Genomic DNA, 12,353 nt, shown 5'->3' on the forward strand with positions numbered 1-12,353 from the left:
CATATACCTCAATTATCAATCCTTTGTAGTCCCATGAAAAACCGTTAATGAAGCTTTTTAGTCAAATCGTTCCTTAAACCGAACCAAACCGAATCTTTTAGATGAGATTTGATGATGATTGGAGTCGGTTTAAACCTTTGCTACAGTTAATATTTACCAAATATTATCCTCAATGCTTTACTAATTGAGGTTTGATGATGTTTGGAGCCGGTGTTTCCAACTTTCCTTTTAGATTCTCTTTCTGCTCTCTCAATATCTTGTAGAACTATTTTTGGTCTAGTGGAGGAGATGAGTTTGAGGGTTTATTATAACTAGCAAAGAGCCCGCGTGTTGTGGCGCGGACGTAACAGGAATTCGATCGGTAGCGGGTCGGTTTGTTATGGTACAAGTATTTGCGATGGCAAAAATTATATTCGATATCATTTATGATACAAAAATAATTTGTCAAACTGTAAAGTCAAGTTGACTTCTTGGTCAAACTGTTTGTTAATGTGCATTCCCATTACCTATTAATAATTCGATTTGATTTACTATACATTCATACATAAAATGCAAATTCATACCAGAAAGAGTGTTTTATTTCAGTAAGTTGTTATATTAAGTTGTTATATTGTATGTTAATTGTTTTTATTTGTGTAAACAAACACATTAATTACATGTTACAAAGTGTAGCATTCGTCATTTTTCAAACTTAAAAACCCAACCCGTTATAAAAAATTTCCACTACCTCCAGCTTCACCTTCATTACACTCCCTCGCAAAGTGACTTGTCTTCCCGCACTTGTTACACGCGGGTTTAGCAGTACACTCTGGAGCATAATGTCCCATTTTCCCACACTTGTAGCATGCATTCGATCCCAGTCTACACTCTCCATCATGAGCCTTTCCACACTTATGGCAGACATCATTACCTTTTCCCCACTTGCACTCACCACCATGCAATTTCCCACAAGTCTGACACAAATCCTTCTCCCACACCTCGCGTTTCTTGTCTCTTGGGTTCCACAGCTGAGTACTATGCCTCTTCCCTTAATTATCCCACTTCTTGTCTTTCTTCACCTCAACTACCGCTTCATTCAGTGCCAAGTCCTCGTAAACCACTTCCGCGATAGCAGGTCTACTTGCCCTGACCAATGTGCGGACGTTCGGTGGCAGTCCTATGACATAACACTTGATTCTCTTACCATTTCGGGCACGAGTCTGGACATACGGTTAAACTCAGTAGTGTACTCACGGTGTGTCATCTTTCCCGCTTTCAAATTCAGAAACCTCATCTCTGCTCTCTCGACCTCGGCATCAGCACAAATCTTCCTCATTACCATCTCTCTCAGATCATCCCACCTCATGGACTTGATTTCAGTAGCAGTCTTTCTTTATTCAACAGTTTCCCACCAGAACATAGCTTTATCACCGAACGACTAAGTAGCGAAGCCCACGGCTTGGTCAGGACGGCACTCGCTAATGTGGATAACCTTATCCATCTGGACGGCACTCACTAATGTGGATAACCTTATCCATTGCGGTTATCCACTGAAGGGTAGCGATTGTGTCACCGGTACCAGTTAGCTTAGGTGGGTCACAACCTTTGAAGGTTCTGTAGTTGCAACCACCTCGTCCTCTCTTTCCCTCATTCAACTTCACAGAACGATCCTCGCTTGATGCCTCATTCCCAGTATCAGTGTCCTTCTTACTACCCTCCTCAGTCTCCTCAACAGTCTTAGTACGGCTTTCAGTAGACTTGTCTGATTGGAGATTCTTCACTACAGCAGCAACAGCTTGAGTAATCGCAAATTGAATAGCAGGATCTAGCTGATACTTTTCTTCTCTCACAGTCTTGCTTCGTTCTTCACTGGCTCAGTAATGGGTTCCTCGGAGGGTACTTGGTTAACACGTGGCCTACCACGGCGTCCCTTGCGTCCTCCTTGTCTAGTAGTCTTAGTACTAGACATCTAAATCCTAAAGGGAAAACACAAACAACGTCACGTGAGGAACTATTTAGTACAAGGATAGTAAGTTTGCAGGTAATAGCAGTGGCCAGCTGGGATTAGCTGCTCACGTCACTTTCCGTGTCCTATACACTTCCTTTCGTGAGTCTACTTGTGCTTGGTTCTACTTAAAGGAGTCAGAACATCAAACATTTCAAATATAAACAAGTAATTCTATCACTAACAATTCATATAACTTTCCTTACTTATCCCTACATTATATGTTAGGAAATTCACGTATTAAGCTTGCTTGAGTGACACATGGCATTCTCTGACTGGCATCTTCATTCTATCTTCTTTTCGTCCCATTCTCTGTTCGATTCTAAGCATGTAGGATTCTTATTCTCTCGAACTTATGCTCTGATACCAACCTGTAAGGCCCCCGAACCCGGGTGCCCTACTTTCACGCTTGTTAAATTTACTCTTTCACATAATTCGTAAAGTCAGAGGTTAATTAAAACATTTCTCAGAATAAAAGTCAACCATTCTTACATAACTTAAATACTTTGTATTTAAACTGAATTAACATACGTCTTAACATAAATATAAATAACACATGACTCTTATTTTCTTCGATGCCAATCTTCGTTTATTTACCATGTGTCTCCCTCATACAACCTGTCTCATCCTACTCAACTACGTGCATACTAAAAGTCAGCTACGCTGAGTGAGTTCTAGTTAATCTATTAGCATACAATACATTCACGTTCATACTTATACGCGTCCGAAGATACGTATTTCGTTCTTTGCTTACTATTACTCTTTCATATATACTTTACCTACATGCATACGTCTTTACACACTTTCTTTCCTACTTTCCTATGATATACCGTAAACTATCCAACTTCTACTATCTCGAATATTATTAGGGTTCGGTCCCTTCAATCCCAGTTATTAATATGGTCCAATCCCTCTAATCTCAGATATTATTAGGGTCTTGTCCCTACTATCTCAAATATTATTAGGGTCAGGTTCCTCTATCTCAATCTCAGATATTACTAGGGTCTGGTCCCTTCTATCACAATCTCAGATATTATTAGGGTCTGGTCCCTTTGTCTCGCTTAACCATACAACCATAAAAGTCCCATCAGTCGTCCATACGTTTACTTCATACGTGCATACTACAAATCTTTCAATTGCATATATAATAATTATATTTATATACGCACATTCATACAACATTCAATATTAGCATTCAAAATAAATAATCATACACTTATCACTTAGGATAAGTGTATTAACTATCACATAGGAGTATGCACACAGTCCCGAAAAACATCACAGAGGAAGGGGGCTAGAACTCACCTGCAGACGATTTCTCTCCGAATTAATAGTAATGCCTTTCTTCAACTGTGCTCGACTAACTGTTTAATAACATAAACGTATTAATCTCTATAATCTCTTGTTATTCATTTCTTAAGTTAACGGGGTTAACTTGAAAGTTAACGGGGTTAACTTTCAAGTTAACCGAACCACATATAATCTTCTTAAACTGTTCATGTTAACTTAATATACTTAATCTTATTTATTGTTATTATATATTTATATTATATTCACTTCATTATTATTAACTCATGTTCTCAACGCATTTATGTTTCCTTAAGCGAGTTCGTGTTCGTATTGAGTTTATATTCGATTCATGCTTGGTTAATTTCTCATTCCCTTCTTAATGGGTTGGTTCCCGTATTCGGTTTACATTCACTTGGTTTAGGTTCGTATTTTTATAAGTTAGCCGCTCGTCCAATGTACCTTTTCATTTAAATGTTCATACGAGCTTCCTAAGTTAACGAGCTCTAAGCGAGTCGGGTCTCGGTTTATTTTCTTACTATCTCTTTTAATTAAAGTGAGTATTATTATTATTATTATTATTAAACTCTACCACTCACACCACCCCACCATCGCCGCCACTTCTCTCATTCTGGCGACCCAAGGACGGTTATCAGGGTTAGGTTGGGTTCCTTTACACCACCACCGCCACTACCACTCCTCCTTTCTATCTTTCCGGCCACCCACAGCCGCCGGTTCCCCGATTCCGGCAACCATGAAGATGAGAGTTAAGGGTTGGGTCTGATCAGGGGCTAGTTGTGTCGCACACCATCCCCATCGCATGAAAGGAATGATTCGCATGAGTTGCGATTGGACTGAGTCGTGTGAGATGCGATTGGACTGAGTCGCGTGAGATATTGGCACAGGTTCTAATCGCTCAGACCTTATTCGCACGGATTCCGTTCGCCCGGGTTTTGTTCGCACTAGTTCTATTCGCTCAGATCTTATTTGCATGTCGTGCGAATAGATTTGACGTGTTACGGTCGTCCACCATCAAACAGACAGGAGAGTGGTTTGGGTTAGGGTGTGGTTTCGGTCCAGGTTCTAATCTCGGGTCGTAGCTTTGAGTTGTAGCCTAAACAGATCTGGGTTTATGAGGTTATACCTCGGGTTTTGTGCAGATCATCCATCACCGGAGATGGACATGAATAGGGTTTGGGTTTGGATACGAGACTCACTAAGTCGGTTATGGTTCAGATCCGGGCTCGGGTTCTCGTTTTGGCCTAGCCTCTGGGATCCAAGTTTCCCTGAAGACCCGTTTGCATCAATCCCTTATTTGTATTATTAATTTTCTTTGTCAAATTCCCTCGTTTATCTTAGTTTGATTATGTCGGTTTGACTCGGTTTTTCGTGCTAATAATCTCAATGAGAAATGAATCGAAATGAATATAATATATACCTTTTTGATATGGTTGGACTAGATCTAGGATGAATGAAGTAGATTTGAAATGTTTGGTAGAGGAGGTTTGTGTGTGTATAGGTGTGATAATGATTGAGAGATGATGATTGAATGATGAGGATAAGAATAAAACTAAGGTTTTAAGGTTAAAATAGGTAAAGCCTAAAAGTTTTTAGGCCCAAATCACTTTCAAGTCTATTAACATTAACAATCTCATCCTATCTTGTTATTTAATTTATTTAATTGACGTACCTCGACACGACAACTAAAATAAACCCAGAATATTTTATTTATTTATTTAATAAAACGAGAACGTTACATACAACACTGGAAAAAATGGCATAAATAAATGTATAATTATATAATAAGTAGCGTCATATTATTCATACATCAAAATTGTTGCATCATGAAAATATAAAAACAAGAACTAACATTCTTCTAGGATAGGTTGCATGTTTGAAACTGAATTCTCAGGCGATTGTGCGTCTACAGATGCCCGGTTCTGTGACATTCATGAAATTATCTGGCGAGAATGGATTGTGCGTCTACAAATCCATTCTCAGCAGATAGTTCTGGACCTTGTATGTATTGGGCATCTGTGTAAATAGAATATTAAAAATGATTGTAAAGGGGTACCAAAACAAAATGTATTTATGCTACGGGTGCAAAAATAAACGTTTAGGAAATTATCCATTCGACTCATAAAATCAAGAAAGAAAGATAGGATGAAAGAAAGTGCAAGGGACTTAATACAATGATAGATTTTTTTCTTCCACCTCAGTCATAGTAGGCTGCAAAAGAGAGTGAATCACATTATTAGTTGAGTGAAAACTAAAAAAAAGCGCAAACCCCCGCTGCTTCTCCATCAAATACAAACCGTTGAAACAGTAAATCACATGCTACTGCCTAGGCCTGGATATCGGGGATTAAAGTTACAAATTAGGCTGCAAATCCGGGTTACACTATTATCCCCAAATTCACTCTGTGTAAGCCCACACTTTGTAGCAAGTTTGTAAATTTATTATCTGTGTCATCAAAACGCGCACACTAGAAGACATCATAACATTCCAACATGACATCCTAGGGCATCAACAACTAAAGTTCCACCTAATGCGAAAAGAGATGAGCAGTTTATTACGGCGTTGAAATAAACTGTTCATCAACAATTGGAAATCCTAGGGCATCAACAATACATCTGTTGCAGTGTTATGGCATTATTATGCGTACAGTACATTAAAAAATTAAGTTCATGAAAAAAAATAGTTTCAGAGGTATGTGAATCACACATCTATCGTGAGTATTGATCTTTTATTTAAAAAAAGAAGACATCCAAATTGAACAGCCCAACTGTCCAGTTTGACCAACAAAGAGTCAAAGAAAGTCAAACTTGGCCATATCAGCCAAATTATTCCTGCTACTTTCATTTTGCCACATGCCAACATCTTGACATTTTTCACAAAACTACAAATCTTGAACTTAGGTTAATTTTAGTCATTAATAAAACCTAAGGAAGCTAAACCTAATTATCTACCAATTAACCACAATTAAAGCCAATTTAAAAGTGAATTACCTAAAATTAGAGATACATATTAGCCAGTTCAAAACTAAAAAACCATTAAATCACCAAACGCTCAAACAAATTATAATCCATGTCTCCCAATCAAAACAAACAGAAGCAGCAGATTACAAGTAGAAAGCTCCTTTAAACTCGTTTAAATTCACAAACATGACGAAGCATCGATATGTGAAGCTCGTTTACTCTTAATAAACCTGTGTTGGTTTTTTTAGAATAATATGAATATGAAAAACATAGGTTGTTAGGGGATCAAGGGTTTATACCTGTTGGCAAATATTGATGAGAATCATGGCTGTCAGTGATGATGGCAGGTTAACTTCCAGGCCCAAAACGTCTGCAGTGTTAATAAAACGTATCCCAACTAATTAATAAGTATCTATTATCTTGAAATAGAAACTTTTATGCATACATACCTATACTCATAAAAGCAAGCAGATCTCTCATTCTCAAGTTAACCCCAATTATTCCAACCATGGTGCTTGATTCATGCATCCATATGTGTATATGAGAAAACCACCCTCCCAAACGGACCCCATGGCCGTCCAAGATATGAATATTGTGTTCCTCATTGCCTGTAATCACACACCTAATACATACAAAGAAGTTAGTTATTTGCAATGTATGCGAAGATTAGAAAATGTTAATAAGTGAAAGGTAGTTGAGTGCAAACCTTAGAAACACATAACCAGTTGTTTGTTGAGAAGATTTTCGGCTTTGGGCGGTTATATAACCACCTGATTTGCAGTGTCACTAACACTCGGGCAAAGCAACCCTTCAATTTAATTTAATGGTACAGAAGCAGATGGTGAGGGGAAACGACGATTGTAGCGTGAAGATTGTAACCTATTACATTTATCAATGAAGCGTGCCATGCTCTTCAATGCCCTTTATTTATTCTGTGAAGAGGTGGGTAACCAATGCGTCGCTGGAGATGACTTCAATGTCACCAGAATTTGAATTGTAATGTGGCCGACGGTGTAGCACATTAAATTATAACAGCGTCTCCCTTTGATGGTACAATGACAATTTTGTCCTTCCAATATAGGTAATATAGATATAAATAAACCATTAGAGTAGTTACACATTACCCTCTTTACTCAATCTCATTATTTTCTTTATATTAAATATAAATCAATTGCCTCATGATTAAATACTTTTATTAAACGAAATCTCAGGATGTTACGGTTACACACATTCATGTGATAATGATATGTAATATAAATATACATGTAAATACTAATATTGTCAGTCATTTTAACCGATTATTCTAACAAACTTATTGGAGCCAATAACTAATTGTGTCATTTATATATTTGCATAACTGGATGGCTATAGTCAAGAACCAAAGAGGAACAAATATATTGCAAAATATGTACGATAACACGGAGCTTATCTATAATATATCCGAAAGAAATTTGCAAAAAAAAAAAAAAGAAAGAAAGAAAGAATTTATGAGCTTTGAGTTGTTTGGGTGTTTTCAACCTAGTTTTCCAAGTGGTTTGAGTTATATAAATAAATAGACTATGCAAAAAATATAAAAAATTACATAAATTGCACAACTCAAAGTCCATATATTCATAAATTACAAAAATTACTCAGGCTACCCAAATTAATTAAATGTTTTTTTTTTGTTTAAAGGACAATACGAAAGAGTTGTTCATGTTACAAAGTTCCCAATTTCTAGTATTGAAATACAATTCATTGAATACACATTACATAAAAACACAAAAAAAAACAACTTTCATTTATTGTAGAAATTCACAAATGACTTTAGATTTGTAAAAACACAATCAACAAGTTATTTAATAGCTTACTCTAAATTATAATTTCCAAGAATTACCAATAATCTAAACCAACAATAATTCAAACGAAACCACTCATTTTAAATCCAGGAGCTTAAAAAAAATACCAAACAATCCTATTCTTGAAATCCCAAAACTTCAAAAATCCAAAACAAATCATGTTCGGTTTGTCGAAGAGTGGTGTTGGTGTTGATGTATATGATAGCAGTTTGTTGGTAGGTATTGTTGGTGATGGTACAAGCACAGTGGATTTGTGATGAAATAGATGTGGCAATGTTTGAGATTTATATGGAGAGAGAATTAATTAGGAGAGAGAATACAATGAAACTGACATGTGTCTAATATAATTAGAAGAGATAGTTTGATTAGAAAAAGAACTTAATACCCTTTTACTATTTTAATGCGTGCATGATGTGGTTAAATATAGAAAATTCCCAAAATTGTTCTTTTTTAAAGAGAGAAGTTCAAAATAACCCAGATTTTTTTTTAATCCGGAAAAAACCCTCCAAATCTCGTCTAGGGCGCCATATTTGGCATCAATCTGACGATACTCAAAATGATTTGAATCTCGTCAGCCCCGTCTAAATTTTAAATAATCCCGTCTTTCAAAGCCAAATTTTTGAAAATCCTATCTACTTCGTCCATTTTTATGGGAAAAAATTTTGTACTTTTTATCTAACACTATTTCTCTCTCTTTCCATTTTTTCTCCATCATCTTCTTCATCTTTTCCTTCAAAAAAAACCTCCAACATGTAAACCGGATTGGACTCTGGAGAAGTTTGAACCATTTCCGGCGAGCACAAATCGAAGCTAATTGACAAATTTATCGAGCTTTGATTTGTGCTCGCTAAAAACAATTCAAACGTCACCCGAGCCCAATCAGATTACATGGTTAGAAGATTTTGAAGGAATGTGAAGAAGATGATAAATGAGGAATTGGGAAGAGAGAGGTAAGGACAAAAAAACATTTCCCTAAAAATGGACGAAACAGGCGGGATTTCTTAAAATTTGGCCGGAGAAAACGAAATCACATAAAATTTGGGCGAAGCCAACGAGATTCAAATCCTTTTGAATCCCATCGGATCGATTCCCAATGTGGCACCCCAGACGAGATTTGGAGGGTTTTTTCCCGATTTTAAATAAAAATGGACTGTTTTAGGTTTCTATCTCTAAAATTACAACATTTTTTCCGCACCGAATCCACTTTTACAAAGGTGTAACGGATGATTAAATTAATGTAATCACTGTACATCTTTATTCTCTCTCCTATTTAATTTTTTAATCATATTTAATCTCAATCACATAATCTATCCTATTAATTACATATGTTGTTAAGAATGAGATTCTTAAAGTTTTTAAAACTGAACAAGGTTCTCAAATTATCCCTCCCATATATATATATATATATAAGGGTTCAAATAAGAATAAGGAGTTTCATAGGAATGGTAAGAACCAATAGATTTTTGACATGTGACATTATAACCTATGGTGAAAGAACAATTTTAGGAAACTATGTCGGTTATAAAGATGAAAGAGTAATTCTAGGAAACTATTTTGGTTTTTGGTAAATTTAAATCTCAACCATTGATTAGCATAATCCAATGGCTATGATTTATTCCTAGTCTTCCTAGGAAACTACTTAGTTTTAGTATAACCCTCCCCTCTATATATATATAGGAAGAGGATCAAGAGAAAACTCACCTTTAGAGAGAAAACTAAAAAACTCCTAAAGAATTATTTTTAATTAAAAATAAAAAAATATTTTCAAAATTCTGTTTTAGCCATTATTCTTATATTTTCTTATATTTTACTCGAAAAATATAAAAAAAATAAAAAAAACCGCTGTAATGCATATACATATTACTGTGCGATACCGTTGTATTACACATGTGTATTACTATGTATTTTGAGTTTAATAGTGTTATATTGCATATATTCAATATTTGTGTATTGTATATGTGTAGTAGTGTTGTATTATATGGAAAAAAAATAATAATAAAATAAAAGTCGATGTGGTGCACATGTGCGTTAATGTTGTATTACACATACGTACTAATGTGTATTCGATGTGTGTATTAGTCTAATATTGCATATATACAATAGTGTGTATCAAATATGTGCAATAGTGTTGTATTCTATGCAATACAAACACTTTTGCATATATGCAATGCACACTATTACACATGCGCACTATACCGACGAGGTTACCGACAAGTTTTTTTTTTTTTTGAACTAATAACAACATATAAGAATAATGGAAAAACAAGAAACTTCAAAAAAAATTATTTTTAAAAAAGTTAAAAATAGTTTTTTAGAAGTTTTTAGGAGTTTTTAAGTTTTCTCTTTAAGAGGAGTTTTCACTAGAACCCACCCCTATATATATATATATAAGGGTTGATTTCTTTTAAGAACCACTTTGAGTTTTAAGAACTCGAAATAACTCAACGTAACAAATTTTTTTTGAGTTTTTTACATATATGTAATATATTTATGCTAAATATACGTAGAAAAATTACAAACATTTTTTATGCACCGAATCGACTTTTTACATAGGTGTAACGGATGTTTAAATTAATGTAATCATTGGACATCTTTATTCTCTCTGCTACTTAATTTTTTAATTAGATTTAATCTGAATCACATAATCTAACCTATTTAATTAAATGTGTGGTTAAGAATAAGATTCTTAAAGTTCTTAAAACTCAACAAGTTCTTAAATTATCCATCTCCTATATAATAATGTGTTAGTTTCATTTCAGAACTACAAAACTTAAGAGTTTTAAGAACTCTAAACAACCAAACATTTTTTTTAACTGTTTTTATACATTAATATTATCTGAGAGTAGTTTTATCATATTTTTAAAAAAAAAAATTTGGTTACATATATAAACACAAGTTTACACATGTGTAAAGTTTATGTAATAACAAATTTACATATGTTTAAAAACATATATATGTGTAAACACTAATTTTCATAATTGTAAGCATAAATATAGATATAAAAAGTGATAAAAAATTACACTCAAATAATATTAAAATTCAAAAACTTTTTAAAAAAGAGTTAGTTATTGTAAGTGTTCTTCAAAGTCCTCAAATAATTTAAGGGTATTCTAATGAAACTCATCTTATAATATATATATGATAGTTTTCTTGGAAAGCTAAGAATAATTATAGGCCCAATTGAATCAAGGCGTATAAGGCATCAAGGCATTCTGTTTCGTAGCGGACTTAATCTCACCGACACCGAAACGAACACAACCGGAGTCGGTAATGCTAAACATAGATCTAGAATCAAGTACCGATGCCATTAGCACCAGAGCCATCGCCATCGTCGTAATCATCACCATTGATTATTAACAGTGTTACGTGAGGGTTGGATTCACATTTAGGCTTTGATGAGAAATTTTGTAAAGTTTTTTCTAGAATTGGTTTCACATTTGATGATTAATTGGTTATTAAAGGTTTTGTGAGGATCAGATTTGCACAAGGTATTATTGTATTATAGGATTTGTGTTTTTTATGATGTAATCATTTTTATAGTGTTGGACTCAATAAAATTTGATTTAGTTTGTAGTATATTCATGTGTTTACAGTGTGTTTATAATAGTTAATGTAGTGGCGTTATTTTAGGTTATGAACTTAAACAAAACTCTTAAATATTAGATATGAACTAAGACATCTATGACACTATAAAAAATTATGAAAAACCTAAAACAATGTGATACCATTATGAGTTGGTTTTTTTTTTTAATGAAGAAAACATCGTCTTGGAGAGATCTAAATTGTATGAATTATTGTTAATAAACGGTGGTTTTCAATTTAATTAAATGAGGAAAAAAAAATGAAAAAGAAATTACCTTACCACCCTTCAATATAAATTTGGAGTAATGCACAATGCCAATAATATATTGGTTTTTACTATTCTTACAAAACTGCTTGTTTTTATTTAAACCCTTTTATCAATGTTCTAAAAACAGGTATTTTACTCATATCGGATTGGGTTAAAATATTATACAACTAGTTCTACCAAGAGTTTCAATCAGATTAAATAATTTACCTTACAATTTTATATAAACTAGTAATACAACATGCATTTCACGGCAGGGACTAAAATAGATGCTGACAGAATGTACTTATTTGTATATCAATGGGTTTATAATTTTAGATAAACTAGTAATAGAACCTGCGCTTCCCGTCACCGGCCCTCTATTAGAAAAGTTGAGAAATTTAACAATAACTTTTACCATTACTTTTTTAAAAAGTATA

This window comes from Bidens hawaiensis, unplaced genomic scaffold, assembly GCF_021521415.1.
Source record: "Bidens hawaiensis isolate Kalapana, Puna unplaced genomic scaffold, B.hawaiensis_p1.1 tig00000760_1, whole genome shotgun sequence".
NCBI classification, from domain to species: domain Eukaryota; kingdom Viridiplantae; phylum Streptophyta; class Magnoliopsida; order Asterales; family Asteraceae; genus Bidens; species Bidens hawaiensis.